General features: G+C 49.7%; 1 protein-coding gene across 2 annotated transcripts in view; it reads right to left on the reverse strand.

Moving 5' to 3' along the window:
• KLHL25 (kelch like family member 25) overlaps window positions 1–20,598 on the reverse strand; it is a 32,912-nt gene extending 12,314 nt beyond the window's left edge. Inside the window, exon 1 of one of the 2 annotated variants that reach the window (XM_081292711.1) lies at window positions 20,288–20,426. The gene's annotated coding sequence lies outside the window, so the exon portion shown is untranslated. The other variant, XM_081292710.1, reaches the window with a different exon arrangement.
• Between the last annotated feature and the right edge of the window lie 603 nt (window positions 20,599–21,201).

Consider the following 21,201-nt stretch of genomic DNA (forward strand, 5'->3'; position numbering starts at 1 on the left):
TCACATAACATCCAAACTGACTGCTCCCAGATGCTGTCTAGACCCAGAGGGCAGGAAGACCATGGTGGTGGTGAACGCTGCCCAGGTGGCTGCAGCCACGTGTGTGCATGAAGGACATTGGCTGTGTGTCACTGAACCAGCAGGACGCCCCTTCCTCACGCTGACACCTGGCTATTCTCTGGGTGCCCGCTGTCTCCACCCCCCTCCACTCCAGGGTGGGCCTTTGGTTCTCGATGGCTCAAGAGGCACATCCCGCCAGGCTTGGCCAATCAGTCTGTGCTCATGACCCAGTGGGGATGGCCTCACTCCACAGATGGGCCTGAAGACTACTCTATGGTGTATACAGAAACTTTCAGGAGAGACACGGGCTTTTTCTCCTCACTGGACTGGACCAGGGCTGGGAGCAAGGTGGATGATGGCTCTGTGCATGACGGAGTCTGCATCGAGGGAGGACAGCAGAGCCCCTCATTCCTGCAGGGCTACTGCTGGACTGTACTCTCTGTTGAGGTCAGTCACCTGCCACCATGGGTCCTGGCTGGGACAAGGACTCACAGGGAAATCAGTTAACTGAGGCTGCTGGCCTTGGTAAGGGGTCTTCCTGTGTATGTCCCTCTGTTCTTTCCACCTCCAGGGAGCCCAGCCTGGCTCTGAGGAGACTGCTCTTGTGTGTTCAGGGCCAGTTATGCCCCAGCCCCTGCCACAGGAGTGCAGTGTAAAGCAGAGGCAGTGGGGGGGGGGGCATCTTAGAGGGAAGCAGCAGTCCTGTGTGACCTCCCAGCAGCCTCCCCATCTTTGGTGGCCATCATCAATCAGACACTCTCACACTATAAATATGTCAGAGAGGTTGTGATTATCTAAGCATTGCCCTAGGGTTTGATGAGTTGAAGGCACAGAGCACAAATGCATATCACTGCAAGGCCACAGACTGGCAGTTCATCATCCTGCTGAGAGGACCGATCACCTCAGACAAGGCCACTCGCACACTCTGCCTGGCATCCCTACCTGCAAAGGAACTATTAAAATGCACCCAATAACATCATGCGCAGCCCATATCTCTTAGTGCTCTTAAGAGGTTAACCAAGTGCACGGTGAAACAAAGTAACCCAAATGAAGGAGACAAAAAGTAACAAAGGGGGTGAGGCCTTCAGGAGAACACCTGCCACATTCCCAGGACTCCAGGGCTGAAGGCTCCATTCGGAAGGGAAGATGAAGAGGCCTGTAAAGCTGCTGCTGGGCGATGCTCTCTGGGAGGCCTGACTCCAGGGCACAGCACCAACCCCGCCTCACCTCGCTCCACGGGAGGAGCCAGCAAGCCCTCTGAGTCCACCATTCTTCACTGGAGGCCAGTGGGGTGGAGAGACGCTCCCTGCTCTGCTTCTGGGTGGCTTCTGGGTGTGGATAGCTCAGGGCCATATTAAGAGCTCAAGGCTGCAGCTAACCCACATGGCTCTCTGCTGCAGCTAACCCACATGGCTCTCTGGTTCAAGTAGAAAAGAGGGCCGTCGTCTTCCCAACGGTGTGCGGGTCTCTGGGTCCAGACGTAGGCCTCAGAGAGGAGCATGCAGCTGGACCTCCACCGCACCAGGCTGGGTGCTCTGGTGCGGTGAACAAAAGGCACAGTAGTCGTGGCAACGGCAGGAGCCAGCACTGACGGCAAGGCAAGCCCCGCCTTGCTGCCCAGGTAAGCACGGGGGAGCCGGACACCAACAGGACCACAAGAACCTGGGCCCTGCCACAGCCCATTTCTGTCATTCCCGGTTTCTGTTGTTGTTTTGTGGTTCTGGGGTTTTACTCCAGGGCCTGCTGGGCAAGCGCTTCACCACAAGCACATTACCAGTCCTTCTGATTTTGAGACAAGGTATCAGTAAATTGCCCAGGCTGGCCTCCGCAATCCTCCTGCCTTGGCCTCCTGAATAGCTAGGATTAAGGATGTGCACCATGGCACCTGGCCCCCCCACCCCCCTACCTTTTTTTTGGGGGGGGGACAAGCACTCTACCAACTGAGCTATATCCCCAGCCCATGGCTCCCAATTTGATGATAAAAGAACAGAGGTTTCCCAACACACTCCTGAAACACTGGCCTGACTGCATTTTCTGAGCTCCCTACTCTGAGAGGGGTGGGGGGGGGGGGAAGGGGTCATAGCAGGGGAAGGGAAGACAACAGAATGATAGAAGTCTTCCCTCCCACCTCCCTGGGGAGCCCTGCCCTGTCAGCCCCCTCTCCTGAGGGCTGGCACTGCAGGCTAGGGTACAACCAGCTGCCAGGACAGGTAGTTAGGTAGTCTTCCTAAAGTTTAGAGAGGCTGTGCCCAGGCCAACCATACAGAAGGGCAGTGCCCAGAGGTGGGGGGCTCTGGAGGGGCCCCTGTGAAATCAACTTCAGAAACAGAGGAGCAGCTCAGGGGGCCAATCCCGCCTTGGAAGTGGAGTCCATTGCCCCAGACACTCATTGCCCTCTCTTCCTGCTTGCAGTTCTGATCACCAGAGACACCAGCAGTTGTATGCGAGGGCTGACCACTTGGTTCTGACTCACCCGCCCTAAGTTTCCTGAATTCCATGTACCACCTGCCAGGCACAGGAGATGGGGGTGGGGAGGGAGGGCAGGATGGAGTAAGCAAATGAGCGCACAGGGTAGACTTACTTCCTGCGTGTGCAGACAGAATCAAATGGTCTACAGAGGGACAAGAGGGTGGGCTCATCTAGCCCTGTAAATGGATGACACTCAAGAACCAGAGCAGGCAAGAAAGGAGGGCTCCAGGCAGAGGATTAGCAAGTGCAAAGGCTGGGTGGAAGTGAGGCTTCAGGAAAGAGAGAGGGGCCTGAGAGAGGGGGGCCAGGGAGAGCTCACATGGGCGAGTGGGGCAGACATACCTCCCACTCCAAGAGGGGCTTATGCCCCTGCCTTAAGCCTGTGCAGTTTCTGGGACTACCACTGGGAACAGGGCGACACTGCCCGTTCTAAGCTGAGTTCTTCAGAGACTGGCAGCCTCTACTTCATCTCTGTAAGGCTCACTCAAGGGGAAGCCAGCCAAGCTGGAGGGAAGGCAGACTACCCCGGGGGGCAGTGCTGAGGAAGCTAGTGCAGGCCACAGGGCGGGCAGGAGCTGCCTGGCCTCCCGCTGTTCTGGCCACCTGGGCTGGGGAGCCAGCCATGTGAGTGAAGGTCCACCTTGGACATTCCAGTGACAGCAGGTGCGAGATGGAGAACAGAGGACCCCAGGTGGGGGCTGGAACTGGAGTCCCAGCCTCTGACCTCACTGACTATAGTGCTCACAGGTCCATATATATATACAGACAGACAGACAGCCACACACAGTGTGCAGTACTGGGGACTGAACCCAGGGCCTCACACACTCTAGGCAAATGTTCTTATCACTAAGCCCAGGTCACCCAATCTAAAAATCTGAGATAAATCCTAATTAAGCACCTGCTGGATACCAAACTGTGCTGAAAACCAAAAAAAAAAAAAAACAAAAACAAAAATCAAGATGTCCGGGCATAACAAAACACACATGGGTGCTGGGAGATGGGAAAGGTAGCAAGTAGTTTGGAGCTGTTCTCTCAGGGTATTGTGCCCCGGTTCCACTAATATAACTGTCAAGGAAGTGCTGAAAAAAGGTCAAAGTTTCTCAATGCTAATGGTTAGGAATAGGGATCCTGAAGACAGCTCAGCCATTACTGTGTAACCTTAAGCAAGTTAACTCACCTCTCTGGTCCTATTTTCCTCAATTATAAAGTGATGATTTAAAAAGCAGCTACTTTACAGGGTTGTTGTGAGAACTGGCTGGGATGTCAACTGGAAACCACTGAGATCAGCACTGCCTAGCATGCTTACTGGGTCAAGCTGCTTTACGGCCATTGTCACTACACTGTCACCATGTAAAGAACAGAGTAGATACTACCGGTTTATACTTTCCCCAACTTCCTCTTTGGATAAGGGGGGTTCACTGGACAATTTTTAAGTTGTTGATTTTTTAAACTCAGTATGTATCATTTTACAATTAAAAATCCTGAAGATCTCTGTCAAGGCTGTCGGATCTGGGTTAACCCTGAGACCGCACTGACGAAGGACTGAAGGTCTACCCAGCACCCTCCACGTGTGGGTCAAGGCACGGCGACAGATTCCCAGGAGAGGCTTTCCCACCTGTGGCTTCTGCCCAGCCCTGCCCCCGTGTCCAGCTCAGGAAGCCCACAAGGGCACAGGGTCATCGGTCCTTTCAATTTTCCAATGGAAGCCAAAGCACCCTGACTGAGCACCCAAATCTCACTGTTAACTGAAAGTCAAACGAATGACTGCTCTATCGGAATCAGAGCCACAGAACATTCTAGTGAGTTATCAGACCATGAGTCCTTTCCGCAGATGTTTCTGCCTTTCAAAGGCCTTCAAAAAAGCCAAACAATTACAAAACCCTTTACACACACACATCCGTTCAAAAAGCCGCAGGGGCTGGAAGGGAGCTCCATGGGGACTCTTGTGCTTAGGAGGCCCGAGGCCCTGGGCTCCATCCCCAGCGCCCAAGCCAAACACACCAAATCTGTGCACACCCTGGGATTTTTTGTTTTTGTTTTTAAGATGCAGCTGATCAGAACTATTTATGTATTCCACTGTATGTGCATTTATTTATTTTGGTTTTGAGCTTTTTTTATTACAGGAAGAGGTTCAGTCAGTTGGCCCAGTGGTCAGATGGCCCTGCCCAGGGCCCCCAGCCGTCTGTCCAGGGCTGTGCTAGAATGCAGAGTGGGTCTAGAGGGTCTGGAATAGAGAGACCATCACTATACAGTGTAACAATAGGCTTCCTCTTCACGGGGACCCCAGATGTCCCTGCATCAAACATCTCCCTGTGAAAGGCAGGATGGCAGGCCACCACCCCTGAGCTTCCCCTAACAGAGCAGAATCACACCCTCACCGGGTCCCAGCATGGGAACAACCTGGTCTCCACCTGCTGTCTGAGGACCAGCTCAACAGTGTCATGGCCTGCTCACACCTGCACCTCCCAACACACAGGGCCTGGGCAGACAAGGAATCCCAGGACCTGCACGCGGCCCCCACTGTGGCCCCCAGTGCCGACAGCCTGGGCTGGAAAAGGGGCGAGGACAGCATGCATTTCAGTGCAGCGCCACTGCAGCTCCTCACTGGACGCAGCCCACGTTAAGCACACTGGTGGAGGCCAGCCACCAAAGCTCCTGTGATCGATGGTCACGTCCCTGGCTGACTGCAGCCATGGTGGTCAGGGAGTCGGAGCTATTATTACAGGTTGATGGACATTATTGAGATTGATGTCTTCCCTAAGGAAGGTTCACTGTGCTGGGCCTGACCCGGGGCAGCAGCTCTGTCTTGCCAAAGGCGGTATAGAGCTGGAGGTGAGAGGTCAAGGCCTGTGGAACCTGCTGAAAGATGAAGCAACACTTGCTGCAAGAATCAGTAGGTCAGGAGGGATTCTGGTCAGGTAGGGAGTCAAGTCATGACTGCCATGTACTTAATTTCACATTGAGCATTTTACATTATCAGACTTAATCCTGAGAACCAAGTACAATATGGTCATGACTGTTTTAGTCAGAATAAGTAAGGTTACACGGCAGCAACAAACAACCCCCAGACTGTGTAGTGGCTTCACAGGACAGAGATTTATTTCTTGCTCAATACCACGTTTTGTGGTTGTAGTAAGCATTTACCTTATCACTGTCACTCTCACCTTATTCCTGTCACTTTCAGGAAACCAGATGACAGAGCTGCTACCAAGTCACCAATCACTGTGCCAAAGAGAGAAAGGAGGGCTCTGGAAAGCATAGCACTGATTAAATGCCTGGCCGGGAAGGATACACACTCCTTCTGCTCACAACTCACTTGCCAAAACCAGTCACACAACTTCACTGGCCCGCAAAAGAGCCACAAAGTGCAATCCTACTATATACCCTACTATTTCTGCAATTCACAGATAAAAAACAACAACTCAGAGGTTAATGATAATGAAGAGCTCTGTGTGGTGACTAATCCCTACCAAAGCCTTAGCTGCAGTTGAACCTGCACTTTACAGGTTAGGAAACTAGACAGAGAGACATTAGGAAACTTGCCCCAAACCCCCTGGGGAGTGGTGGGCAGAGCCCAGGATTCTGGTTCAAGTCTGTTCCAACAACAGCACTACACAGCTCAATGTCACAAAACTGGGGAAGGGGTGGCATCCGAATCCATATCCGATTCATTCTTTCCCCTCTACCAGAGGGGGACAGAGAAGAAGGCCCACAGAAGTTTACCACCAGCTTCTGGCACCAGGATAATGTCCTCTCTATCTACCCCAAGGAGCAGCCTCTCACCAGCCTCGGCCCAATCAGTACAGCAAAATCTTTAGGCAAATCAAGGCCTGTACCCCAAGACATCCACTGCAGGTAAGAATTCATGTCTCATAGGCTGGAGATATAGCTCAGTGATAGAGCACTTGCCTAGCATGCATGAGCACCTGAGTCCAATGCCCAACACTGCAAAAATAATTGAAAAAAAAAAAAGAATTCACTTCTCTCCTGAGCAACAATGGGTCCAGTGGGATGCAGAATCTCAGGTCATTTTGTGTTCTGTGTTCAGACCCCAAGTGAAAAAGGCCATCTTAGGGAAGGAGCCTAACCTCTCCCAGGGCTTGTCTTGCTACTCAAGGCACCATATGGATTTGGCCAGTTCCTCATCAACATATCTTTTTTAGAAAAGCTGTCTGGCTAGGAGAGAAGACAGCAGAGCCCTCCCACGGGAGCAACTGAGTGGGCCACACACCCAGCCCAGGGCAGATGCAGTCACAATGGCCAGTGCCCTTCTGCTCAGACAGCTCTGCAGACCAAGGAAGGAGGCCAAGATGAACTCAGGAGCTCAATCTGTTGTCTTTTACTGAAAAATACAACACAACAGTAATGAGAAAGATAGCAGTCTTGTTTTTATGTACAAAGCAGATACACACAGTACAATGAGAGACACACAGGTCTACAAGGGTATTAAAATTTAATGGGGGTGGACGAATTTAGAAAAAAAAGGTTGAAAAAGATTTTGGGGTGTAGGGTGCTAACAATAGAAGTCCGAGAAACATTGCAAACAGAAGAACTCTTTCCATTTTGGTTTCTTATTGTCAGCTTTTATCCACAAATAAACAGTTCTGAATTGTTGCAATTGGGCTGGACACATGGCTCAACAGAGGATATACCGCTCAGCATGCATGAGGCTCTGGGTTCCATCCCCAGCATCACATAAAATGAATAAATACATTTAAAAATTGTTGCAATGATAGATACTGTGTTACATTGTTTTTACCTTAGCTTTTCACATAATTGCCATTTTCTATCCTACATTTACTACTTCACAAAGACTGTCTGAAGGCCTACTGTGGGCACATGCTGAGGAGCCACAGGAATCTCCTGGCGCCTCAACGTCTGTGGTTGTCAACTATAAACTTTAATGTCTCTGAAATATATAAGAACCATAATTTATTATATATTCACCCATAATTTTTTGAATTTTTATCCCCAAATAACATCTTTGCTTTGGCTGAATTACTGTTTTCTCTTGAGAAAAATTCTTTGGAGAATGATGGAGATTTGATGCCACACTGTCCTAAAAGTTCCGCTTCCCAGGTAGGCTGTGCCACGCTTAAAGCCCTCCAACAAAGAAGCTTCTCCCATCCAGGGAGGGAGGTACAGGCCCCTCCCTGTCCATCAGGTGTATGGCAGGTGCCATCCAACCTCTCCAGGTCACATCCTACTCCCATCAGCTCAGCAGGGCTGCTGGACTGATTGTCCCTGTCCCCCAGAGCTGGGAGTCATCTGCCAGCCCAGCTATGGGTCTAGGCAAGAGCAGAGCCAATAAAAGGGACACCACTGCTCTAGTCACAGAAGGGTCAAGAACTCAACACTCGGGCTCTCCCACCTGGTGAAACAGCGTAACCAGAGCAAGCCAGAGAGAAAGAGAGGGACTTGAGCAGAGCTCCCTTCAAAGCAAACACAGCATCCCAAGGGGGTTCCTCTCTCCTCATCAGGACTACCCAGCCCTCTGCAAACAGGCGCTCCCTCCTGCTGTCTAGTCCACAGATGGAACCGTTAAAAGCACGCTGACCTAGATATCACTTTCAACGAGCGGCCTGGAGAAAAACGAACAAATCAGAGAGCAGGGAAAAAACAAGAGTAAAGCACCAGCAGTTGTTAGCAGTAGAGCTCCCCCCGTCTCCAGAAGCTCTGTTCCTCCCTAGCTGTGCTGGTGAGAATGGTACAGCTCCTCCTCTCTCCATGAGGAGGGCACAGAGGAAGCAGGAGGGCAGAGCCTCTGTGCCGGGAACCTTACAGGTACTTTCACTGGGTCCTCGCAACCTCTTTCGCAAGGCATCACTGGCCCAATAGTACAGACATGCAAGCTCAGGGGCCCAGAAGATAAGCAACCTGCACACATCCATGGTTTAGTTGGAGTCAGTGCTCAAGGCCATGTCAATCTGGGACCCCCTGAGTCCCAGCACTCCCACTTCCATGCTGAGACCTGGGCCCCATATTTACATTCTCAGGGCTTCGGTTTTCTCATCTGTAAAATGGACATGAAAACTACACCAACCACAAAGGACTGCTGAACAACTAAATAGGGGAACTGTATATACACAACTCAACACAGAGCCTGATGCCTGGTGCCAGCTTTGCAGGCACTTACGGGAACATAGTCACTCTTAGATTGCTTAATCTAGGATCTCTTTATAATGTAAAAATGATTGAGGACCCCCAGGTGCTTTTGTTTATGTGGTTTTGTCTATTGAGATTTACCATATTCAAAATTAAAACTGAGAAAAATGTATATGTTAATTAAAAAATAAAAATAGGGCTGGGGGGGGTGATCAGGTAGAGCCCTTGCCTAGCATGCACAGACCCATGGTTCCATCCCTAGAAGGAAGAAGGAAGAAAGGATTAACCCATTATATGTTGTTTTAGACAGCTGTCCATGGCCGTGACATAATACCTGAGAAAAACAACTTAAAGAAGGAAAGATTTGGGCTCATGGTTTCAGTTTATGGTTAGTTGGCTCTGCTGTTTCTGGGCCTGTGGCAAGAAATAGGCAGGGAGCATGTGGTGGGGGAAAGCTGCTCATCCCATGGCGGCCAGGAAGAAGGGCAGTATCTGGAGACAAAATATCCACCTTGAAGGCATGCCCCCAGTGACCCACCTCTTCCACTAGGTCCTACTTTACCTTTAGTGGGTAAATTTCCACTACCTTCCAAAAATCCACTGGGGACCAAGCCGTCAATACATTTGGGGGACATTCCAGATTCAAATGATAACATCTTAGCACAAATAAGAGTTATTTTTCATAAATTAATCTAAAAAAAAAAAACTATTGACAATAGTAGCTGGATTCTCCTACCTGCTTTTGTACTTGACCTGCTGAGTTGGTTTGATTACAGGCTATGAAGCCCAGTCTCCTGTGGCTGGACAAGGCAGAAGATTTTAAGAGTCTTTTTGGATCACTGTGGACACACTTCTGTGATATACTACACTAAGACCTGACATGTGGTAGCTTCTTTAAGGCTTGTTGCAATGTGGAATCTGAGCCTCTGTCTATGAACTTTTGTACTCTGACATTCTCCTCCACTGGCCTGTCCTGCACTTTGAATGGATCGTTTACCCAGGCATGATTTTGTAACACAGTGCATGGGTCACTTGGAAAACACTGGTACAGAGTTATGCACCCAGAAGAAAATGAGTGAACAAGGCAAGCATCATCTTAGAATTACTGTGAAAATAGTTTTGACCTGTGAACCCTCAATCTCACTTTGAGGACGCTGCATGGCAGAACTTTCTTAATCTCCACATTAATCATGCCTTCTTTTAAGAACGTAGAGCAAGAAACTTCTGTAAAAGTGTGGGGGCCTGTATGGAGTCCTCCATTTCCCCCTCCCCCGGTTTGTACTACCACATAGCCAGCTGCCTGGGGATCCAGCACCTTCTAACCCACAGGTGGCCATCACCTTCTAAAACACTTGCCCTGCTCTGCTCCTCCCTTTACTAGCAGAAGGCTTCTTCTACTATGGACCACCTTGATCTCCTCCAAAACAACAGTACTTGGTGGTTTGCAGAGGGCAGGGCCTTGGGCAGCAAAAGTACACCATGCATGGGCTGCTGAGCTCAGGCATTGCAGTTGATGATTCTAGGTCTCTTGAAATTACATATGTATGTATGTTTATAGCAAATACATGGGTATCCATAAATAGCCACTTGCCCATGTACACTTTTAACATATCGCTGAGCCACCAAGTTCCATTAAACCTTCCATGATGGATCTGCGCATTAGGCCTTCTTTTCTGGTCCTACCTTTATTGCTGCAGACTGGGTTAGCCCAGAGCCCCTGTCCCCACGTCTCCCCACTTCCACCAATGCAGTACCAGATGGTTACTTATTGACTACCTTCCTGCTCAAAAGCCTGATAGGAGGCTTGGCATCTGAACCTCATTCAATCTGTTGCCCCTGTTCCAGCTCCACTGCCCACCCTAGCCCCTCTTCCTCCATAATGCTTATCAGGTCACGCACTCTGGTCTTCACATTTGTTCATCAGTACAGGGCCTTGTACATAGCAGATGCTCAAAAAAAATTAATGCAATGATTAATTTCTAGGTGCCTTCAGTATGCCAGGCCTACAAGTGCCAAGGATGTGGTAAAAACTAAAGCATCCCTGTCTTCTCTCCTGGAATTACCATTCTAACTCCCTCTGTTTCTTTGCTGCATGCAGTACTGTCACATTTCTCCTACTACTGGTCAGCATTCTTCAGTTTTTCATGTTGCTGTGTATTGTGTCCCTATCTATATTTGCAACTCCTCGAGGACATATTCTATGTCATATTAGATGTTCACATTAGATTGACACATCAGATGCTCAATAAATTCAGTGGAATGGAAAGTGGATTAACCACAACATTTACTGGAGTAAAAAATGAAAATGATCCAGAGATCTGTTAAACCCACATAAAAGGTCCCCAGTGTCTGCCATTTAAGTATGATTGACATGTTTCATATGTAAACATTTTAAATGCTAGATGGGGAAGAGCCACCCTCAACCCTGTTCTGGATAGTGGTCCATAAATCACACAAAGCAAATTGGAGATACTAATCCTAACTAGCCTAGCAGAATGGCTGGCTATGAAGTGTCTCTGGTTTCAAATGCTGGCACCTGTAAAAACAGCCTGTGTTACTTATAGTCTGAGTCTCAGTTTTCTCATCTGGAAAAAAGATAGAATAAATAAACAATAAGTTTTAAATAACTTTTGTTACAATATATCTTATAATAGTTCTATTTTATTAGTTATTTTTGATTTCTTTCTGTGCCTTATTTTTTTTAGAGAGAGAGGGAATCTTTTTGTAGATGAACACAACACAATGCCTTTATTTTTATGTGGTGCTGAGAATCGAACCCTGGTCCCGTGCACTAGGCGAGCGCTCTACCACTGAGTCACAATCCCAGCCCATCTGTGCCTTATTTTTAAATTGAACTTTTATCATATGTTGTGTGTATAGGGAAGAACATAGTATCTCTAGTGTTTAGTTCTCTTTAAGGTTCTGGGCACCTGTTGGAGGTCATGGGATATGTCCTCCAAGTATAACAGGGGCTTTTGTAACTACACCTAGCTCAAGGTACCATCCTAAAAATTAATTGAGAGACAAGACACCAAGAGTTAAGCACAAGGGGGCAACATAAAGTTCACTCAATTCATGAGAGCTGCTGCTATTAATGCTGGTGTGGCTGATGTATCCTGCCAGCAGAACTCCTAGATGACTCCTGATCTCCACCTGGGGTCTTATTCCTTTGAACATGTTGCTCCATACAGCAAAGGGACTTGCAAATGAAATGAATCTTTGCTACAGATGTAATTAATGATGTTACCAATCATTAATTACATAACATTAATTATGTTACCAAGAGAGGGGGACTATTTGTGTGAGTGTGACCTAGTCCATGAGCCCTTTAAAAGCAATTTTCTCCTGTTGGGCACAGACTGGAAGTCAGGTTTTTGAAGCAGAACAGGATTTGAAGCCCCTCTGAAGGGCTGAAGATGGCAGGGGCAGGTGGCATGGAGGGAACTCAGCCCTAAGACTACCCAGAACCCAATTCTGCCAACAACCAGAAAGATCTGACACAGGATCTCCCCAGAGCTCAGGAGGAGAGCCCATCCACCTGACACCTTCATTTTGGACTTGTGAAACTTGAAGCAGAAAACCTAGTTGAGCTAACCCAGACTCCCAGCCTGCAGAACCATGTAATAATAAATATGTTTAAGCTGCTAAACTTGTGGTGACTTGCCATGTTGCCATAGAAACTAATACAAAGCCCCCGTTATCCTTGGAGGACATATCCCACAACCTCCAACAGGTGCCCAGAACCTTAAAGAGAACTAAACACTAGAGATACTATGTTCTTCTCTATACACACAACATATGATAAAAGTTCAATTTAAAAATAAGGCACAGGAAGAAGTCAATAATAACCAATAAAATAGAGCTATTGTAAGATATATTGTAACAAAACTTATTTAAAAGTTATTGTTTATTTTTGGAATTTTCCATTTAATAGTATCATACTGCAGTTCACCCCGGATAACTGAAACCATGAAAGTCCAAGTGCAGATAAGGGGGGACTACTGTGCAGGTCCACTTGGCCTCTAGCCACAATGTATATGTATTAAAAGCATATCAGGTGCTCATCTAAAAGGTTCTGGGAAAACGTGAAGTGTTCTGCATTCTTCAATTGCTGGCTGTGTGAGGTTTGAGAGCGGAGGCTGTCTTATTTAGCTCTGGCATTTAGCACAGCGGGTAGCATGGGTTCTCGATAATTTCATGTAATAAACTTCCAACTTCCTGGACTGTTAGGAACAACATGGCTTCCCCAGGCTGGCCTCACCGTTGCATGCGCAGCCAATTATGAGATGTTCATGGGCAATTATCTAGGCCAACCCCAGCAAAGTCCTCTTTTTGGCCTAGAAGAAACTGCGGGCACTGGAAACTGCTGAGGATGCCATCCAGCAACAAGGGTAGCTATGAGTCCATATGCAAAGATATCTTGCTTTACATACCAAGTGACCACTCTGTAGGGGGACCTGCCTTGGCCCATGGCCGGCTCCGAGGGCTAAGTTGGCCAGGCAAACCCTGAAATTTTGCATGTAATTGTACCTTCCACTAAAAAGTCCTGGACGAAATGGTAAAAATAGCAACTGCAATTTCCTGCAATGCAGATATCCCAGTGAGTCCCAGTGCCTAAAAGCAAACCTGGCCATCCAACCTCTCTCCAACTCAGTGAAACACCTGCCTGCAAGCGGTGCCCAGGACAGAAGTGGCCCACTGGTGCCCCCACCTCCAGGGCATCTCCAGAGTGAGATGCTTCCTCACTTTCTTAAACACTCAGTCTTCAGAATCAAGGGGCGGCCAATAAAGCAAAAGTGCCCTTCAGCCCTCCCTCCCCTTACTAGCCAAAGTACACATGAGGAGGCCTCCCTTCAAGAGGCCTTTGGGAGCCCCACTGTCCCCTTGGCTGCCCTCTCACCTCCCCCACCATGCCTGTCTCAACCAGGTCGGGCTGCCTGGGACAACAGGAGCCTCCTCTGGGGCTCAGTCCTGATCATCCCCAGGGCAGCAGGGGAACTGCAGCCAAACTGGATATTGCTTCTCCAAGGGTGGGAGCAAGGCCACTTGGGAAATGACAGAAGAGCCTGATCAGTGGCGCTAGGCAGTAATGAATTCCCCTGGGGGCCCTGGCTGTGGCCCCACCATCCCTTGACTCCTCTGTCAAGGGCCTGGTTTCCACCATTCCAGATTGGCCTCTCTTTCTCCTTTAGTCTCCACAGCGTTTCCCTGGCCCCCTTCTGTCTGCAAATCAAGTACAAGAGCCTTTTGGTAAATCTTCTGCTTGTTTTGAAGCTTCCTATTATAGGAATACAGACAAAGACCCCCAAAGTAATATACATGGAAATTAACAAAGTTTTGGACTGCAGCCTTTGATCTTTATCAACAGGTAAACAGAGTCCAGTCTGTGACGGCCGATAACTTTTGGAGCCTTTTCACGGACTGGTGAGGGAACTTTCTCTGTCCTGCTAGCTTTTTTCTTCATTGCTACAGGTGGGACAGGAGGCAGCTCCCCGACTGGCCAAGCCTCTGAGAGGTGCTCTGGAGCTGAGCCAAACTTTTCTCAGGACAGGTAAATTTCTTTGCATCTCACCTAAAGCCATCTCCGCTTACAATAGGCAAAGTCATCCCAGGCCAACTCTTGGATACACTCTTGTTTAGAAACCCTGAATTCACTCAAATGTTTCAGCCTTCAGATATTTGGCCCTCACTAGTAAAAGCCTAGCCTCCTTATGTTTGCAGAGCTTCTGAGCATAAAATGAATTTCCAGGAATGTTTTCCCATGCACAGGGCACAGCAGCTAGCAGGAGGCAGGGCTGGGCAGGGATTAAAGGGCCTCATTTCACAGATGCATACACAGGGCCACAAGCTCTGCTCAATCCCCAGCTGAGGCCAGGAGACCAATAGGAGGCAGAACTAGCCCTGGCTAAATGTTCATCCTTTGGAAAAACAGAGGCGGATTAGAATCAAAAGAGAAAGCCTGAATACACTGGATCAATTTTTTTTTTAAAGGAATGAGATTTGCTTCATCATGTTAACTAAAACTGAATATGTGAATAATATCAAGGATGGGTGAAAATGTGGAGAGATAAAACTAAGTTTATCTGCAAGGCATCTGACTTTAATGATGGAAATTAACAGTCTCACTTTTTCATAAAGATGCAGTCAAGGATGTTCAAGACTTCATTGCTTGTAATGAGGAAAATCAGGCATGACCCAAAAGTATCTCTTTAGGAGACAATGGGATGAAAGATAGTGGTCTGGTCACAGTGCAGAATATTATGTGCCCATGAAAAGGGTAAAAGTTTCTCCACACACTGAGTGATAGAAGTTGTAGAGTACTGAGTAGGATCCAAATAATGGAAAAATCAAAATCCATACACAATCTATATCTGTGGATACATACCAGGGAGAGGGACATAGTTTCATACCACGTTTTGTTATTTCCCCCCTCTATTGTTCATTTATAAAAAGAATCTGTTGGTGTGCTAATTAAAAAAAAAAAAAAGATAACTTAAAAGCACAATATTTTCCTTAGTCTCCCTATGCATCAGAAGACCATACGACGTCATGGTTGCAGCCTTTCCTGGTGCCTGGTTCACACCCCTCTCCAGCCTGTGCCATCCCAGTCTTGACACTCAGATCTTCTCATGGCTGGCTCACACACCACCACCCCACAGAGGACTTCTTTGACCCCCTCCATCCACGTGGCTCCTCCGCCCCTTGATCCTTTCTCTCTCACCTCCCTGTCCATGCCCCAACAGCCTTTCCTACAGCTGCATTTATATGGTCTGTTATCTGTCTCCCCCAGTTGAACAGGAGTCCCAGAAGGGTGGGGCCTCATCTTGTTTTCTGCTGAATTCCAGAGCCTGACCGAGAACTGATGGCAAAAAATACTCATTGGACATAATGGAATAGAGACCAACAATGATCTTACTCTCCAATGTGGAAACTGAGGCAGACTCCCCACATGCCACTCACACCCCAGCACTGTGCCAAGATACTCACCGCCTGTGATACCCTTCTCCCTTATTTCTGAGACTGTCGATTCACAACAGAGGCATTCACAGGTCAAGGGTCTTGCTGACCAAGGACTCAGAGGCCCAGCTCTGATGAAGCAGAATGTACACTCTGGACGCTGGATGACCTATCATGGTTTTTTAGAAAAAGACTCCTAGCCCTCACTTCTACCCAGACAAATCAACCTGGCCAACTGCAAACCTGGCAAACAATTCATCTTGAGGTTTGGACTAGGAATGCTTCTCTTATCTTAATTAGGAAATTAATTCTGTTTGGCCGAGATTGATCTGCAGTCAGACCCTCCTTGGGGGTTCAACAGGAATAGGCAGAGAACATGCAAGGCTTCTTTGTTTCTGTCCCTCCTATCTCTGTACCCTACTTCCACACAGCTGCCAGGCAAAGGCGTTGATCTTGTGGAGGTGGAGAGAGTGACGCACAAGGTGAATGTGGTCCTCAGGCGGGCAGCAGCCACAGCTCTCCCACGGCCATGCTCAGTGGGAGGAGCCATCCAACAGGTCTTGCAGGTGCCTCCTGGGCAAAGGCTGGCACTCAGCCTCCTCCTTCTGTCCCCCTCTTCTCCTCACAATCCCTGTTGCTCAAAGGGACACTCTGACTATCTCTGGTGGCTCCGGTTCTGTGCCCAGGGGAAACCCCACAGGCAAGGTCTCATCCCATCTGTTACAGAGCAGGGGCCTTCCAGGACACTCCTCTATTTGCTGCCCAGCTCCCTCCCCAGGATCAGTCAGTGACAGTGAGCAGTGAGTCACCCACATGGCATCTTCCTTTGAGCCCATGCTTGCTCCCCCTGGGCCCAGACTGGTACTTCCTGACCCAGTCTTCTGGCTTCCCCAGTCCCCTCACCCAGCACACACAGGCCCCAAACTCTGAAGGAGTGGGCAGGGAACTAAGGGAGGTTGGAAGAAGAGCCCTATCCCTCTGGAAATACTGGGAAAACCCAATCCATCTCCAGTCATCAAGATAAGGAAATAAGGAGCTTAGCTCCTGCACTCCTCTCATTCTACTAGAATCTCATCCTAAACAGGGAAAAGGAGGGTCCAGAGAGGGAGAGTAACTTGCCCAAAGCCCACAGTATGTATCAGAGGCAGAGATGGAACCAGAATCCACTCAGCTCCTGTTTTCTAACATGGCTCCTCTGCACTCCACTTGCCACTTCTCAAATTCTTCCTACCTGTGAGGGCTGAGCCAACAACCCAAGCTGTGTAAAGCTGCTTGACATCAGAGCTTGCAAGAACTTTTGAGATATCACAGGAAAACATTTAACAGAAACACTTCATGGAAGAGCAATGCCCATTTTGTAGAAAGGCAAACTGAAGCCCACAAAGGTAAGGGGGCCTGCAGAGACACACAGCCAGGAGGGGCAGGGCAGGTGGGACTCCCCCCACTTTAGTGCTCTTTCTGCCAACAGGTTCTAGGTCTGAGGGGTCCAATGGTAGGATGAAGAGGTGGAGCTAGTTTTCAGGCCTTAGTCGCTGAAACCGGGATAGCCCAAGGGAGCCTCAGGGGGGGAAGAAAGATTGGGCAGAACTTTATGCATTTGCAGAAAACACTGTGCAATTTCACAACTAAATTGGATTTCTGAGACCACAGAGCTGTCACTTTTAAAAACAGGTCAATAAGCCACATGTGTCTGTCTACCCTTTATCATCCGAAAGGGCACTGAGACAGGGGTTGAAAGGAGCAGGGAGGCGGCTGAGGCCCAAGAAAGGGCTGTAAGCCAGCACCCAGCCTCAGTCTGTGCCCAGGGAATGGGGTGAAGGGAAAAGGAAGCTGGCTATGACCAATGTCCACTTGGTGCCAGAAGATTCTAGAGGAGTCTACATGGTGAGACTATTAATCTTCAGGATATCCCAGGAGAGGCCAGTAAGGCTCAGCGAGGTTACAGAATTCAGTCACAGACACCCAGCAGCATGAAGCCCCAGTCTGGGTCCACAGCTTGCACTCCTTCCACTGATACTGTACTGCCCACCCCTGAAGCCATTCTATGTCCCTCTAATCCCCCAAACTCCTACCTCCTAATGGCCCTTGAGGGACTTGAAGTCAGTGTGGTGAGGCAATGGCTTAAAGCCACTGGTATCAGCTTTTGCTACCTTCAGAACTAGTAATGGAGCTGGTGCTGCCCAGGGGAGGTGGTCCAGAAAAGGGGCTGAAACCTGCAGAAAGGTGGCTGCAATCACAAGGGGACAGATGTAGACTGATTAAGTCCTGCTGGGATGGTGTGACTAAAAGCTGCGGATACGTAAGCTCTCCCTCTTCCTGCCACTCCTTCCACTTGTCCAAACTAAGTGTTCCTGGTTTGGGGAAAATGCTTCGACAGCCCTGAGCAGGCAATTCAATTAGGAAATTTACCACATTGGATGAAACCACCATCTCAGTCAGTCAATTCATTTGTCTAGACACTCTATTTGCTTGTCCCAGCTCTGACAGCCCCCTCTGGCCAGGCTACACCCCCACTACCCTATGTTACAGAAGGACTAAGGGGTCAGGCAATGAGCTGGTCTTTAGGGACAATGGGGTGGGTTCTGTCAGGACCCCTCGTATTCAGAAGCCACCCAGTTTCCTGTGAGTGGACTACTGCCAGTGCACAGCAGACCACCACAGCTGAGAAGAACCTCTCCATCACCTCTCACCTGCATTCTCTCTGACCTCACCGGTGCCCTAAGTTGACATCAACCTGAACTGGCTCTGGGAGAAATGTGGGTAGGTGGCAGGAGAGGAGAATCTGGGCTGAGGCAAGCCTTTTCTTAGACCATGCATCCTCTCTCCAGGACACCTTTGCTACCTGCACCCTTCCTTAGTGTCCCCTCAGCTTCCCTTGCTGCCTTTATTAATCATTGGGGTTCTCTGTACTCTGATAGTCAGGGCCCCTGATCCACATGCCAGCACCCTCTCATCTAGGAGGTCCCTAAAAGCAGGGTCCCCAGTCAAGTCTGAAACAATGAATGAAATAATAAGGAATGAATGACTAAAACCACTCACTAAATAACACACTCACTCTTTCTATACTGGGAAGAACCAGGCCTGTTTTCACTGCAGACTGTACAGTCTGGCACAGGGTAATTTCTTTCTTTTCTTCCTGGTCTCCTTTCCCAACACTGGGTGCCCGCAGGTTTAAGATGCTATTAAGGACATCAGGCTACAGAAGCTGCCTCCAATGTGGAGCGTGCAACTTGCCCACAGCTCTTGTCTCTACACCACACACATAAATTCTGCAGCAGCCTGAGACCCAGGAAGAAGGTTTACTCTTCCATTTCTGTCTACTCTCCTTAATGACCTCCCTAGAGTCACTTCCTAACAAACTAATCAAAATTGAAATATTTGTGGAGCCTGAGAAAAGATAATTCTGTCAGCCTCCACAGGCACAGCTTGGAAACCCAGGACTCCAGGTCTTAGAAAGACCAACTCTAAGGGTGGGGAGGACCCTGTGTCCTACTCCTCCCAGCCCCCAGCTGCAACGCTTTCCCAACATCACCCAGAAATCCTAACGGCACACATAGGCCCACTGAGCATCAGTTCCACCTATGAAAGGGGAGACAGAGTCCCAGGGTACCAAAGGCCTGAGTCTCAAGTCACAGTCTGGTCCTTGTGCCATAGGCAACTTCCCTCCTTCCCTGACCCACTGCCATGCCAGAGTGAAACCAAAGGACCCAAACACCTGACACACTTTGCCCTGATTCACCAGGGAGGGCCAGAGCCCAGTGAGCCTTCCCCAAGGGGGAGAGAGCACTGAGAGCTCAGCTGGATTCAAGAATCCAGATTAAAGGGAAGGGGCCTGGGCCGACCACCCACTTCCTTTGACCAGGTCTTTATGGAAAGTCTTCTTACCTCAAACAGTGGAAGTGAACTTTGGGGTGGCTGAAGCAGCAGCAGCACACACAAAAAAGGAGTCTGGTACCCCTGGGAACACAATTCCCCAAAGGCAAAGCTGCTAAAACAACTATGAAGGAGAAAAGGAAGGGGGGAACGAGAGGAATCCCAGGGCCAGGTCAAGATGCGGGAAGAGGAATCAGACTATATACTTGCTCTGGAGCTGCCAGGTTGGCCACCACCCTGCTGGACAGATGGATGTGACTTTGGGACCATTACCCATTTCTCCCTTCTCGTGAAATACACAGAGACACAGGACTCTGGTCTGGTGGGGCATACAAGGCCTGGGGCAAAAGGGTGGCAGGCTCCAGGACCCGGCTGGAGTAGACCAGACCTTTCAATCCTTATCCTCGCAGGGCACCAGGCAGGGCCCAAGTGAACCGGGACTTCGCTCCGCCAGGGCGCAGAGCTCTGCCGCTCATATCCTCGAAGACAAGCAACCTCCGTTTTCCAGGATCAATAGTAATTTTTTAAAAAGAGAGTGTGTGGACTCAATGAATCAACCGCTCCCAGGGGGGAAAGTAGCAGCTCCCGTGCGCAACATCCATTTGCAAAACAATTCATTCCCTCGCCCAGGGCTCTTAGCAAATACCCTCTCGGAGTCCCCAGGCACGGACGCCACGGGAGGACTCCGGGCTAGGGGTTGGGGTGGCTAAGTGCTGCCGCCCTCCCCGCCCCCACATTGTCCCCTACCCCAGTGGCCCCAAGACACGCGGTAGCCGGGGCAGCTCCGGGACCCCAGTCCCTCTGCGCTCCTCCCAGAACTCACGGCCTTGAGGAGGCTCACTTTGCCCAGGACTCCACGAACCGGGTCCAGCCCGGGGGAGGTGACAAGTCCCCGGTGCGGTGGCCGGAGCGCGGACGCAAGCCGGCCAGAGGACGGCGCCCCCAGCCTGGCTCAGTCCAGCCCAGGCACTCACCGCTCCAGGCGCTGCCGCCCGCCGTGCTCAGAGACCCCTGGCCCTCCGCACGAGCTCCGCAGCCGCTGCCGCCGCCTCCCCTGACCGGCTCCCCACAGCCCCGAATGCGCCCGCCGCGGTACAGCCGAGGCGCCGCCAACAAACTAGTTTCTCCGGCCTTCCCGCCCCGCCTCCCGGCCCGAAGCGTAACAGCCAATCAGAGGTGGCGCCTCTGTGACGGATGGGCGTCCGAACCCATAGTGCCGCCTCCCAAGCAGAAAGAGGTGGGCGTCCAGACCGCGCCGGTATCGCGGGGAGGCGGGGCAGGGCAAGGAAAAGGACTTCGACCAGATTCTTAAAGGGACAGGCGCATGCCCTCCCCCCAGCGGCCCGAGTTTGGGAACAGGAGGAGACGGTGTTCCAGAGCTTTCCGAAGGAGGGAGCTTTGTAGTTTGCGCGTCTGTCCCGGAATCACAGGCGTTGTAGACCTCTTCGCAAAGTCACACTTTAGTTGTCCCAACGTGAAGGGAGCCCTTTCTTTTTTAATCCGAACGTTTGTGATTTTCTGCAGCCACCAAACCCCAAGTGTACAAGGAATCTATATTTCAAGCGGAACTTCAGCTCTCTTATGTCTAAATTTCCTTTATAATCCAGCCTTTAAATACTCATTCATTCATCCGCCCATCCATTAATTTATTTCACGAACCATTTTAATGGACGCCTTTGCGATGTGCTAGTCTGAGGGGGCGGGGTGTGGAGAGAACGATCTGTAATTCCAATTTGA

Source organism: Spermophilus citellus, assembly GCF_964194105.1.
Source record: "Spermophilus citellus genome assembly, chromosome: 4".
In the NCBI taxonomy this organism is placed as follows: domain Eukaryota; kingdom Metazoa; phylum Chordata; class Mammalia; order Rodentia; family Sciuridae; genus Spermophilus; species Spermophilus citellus.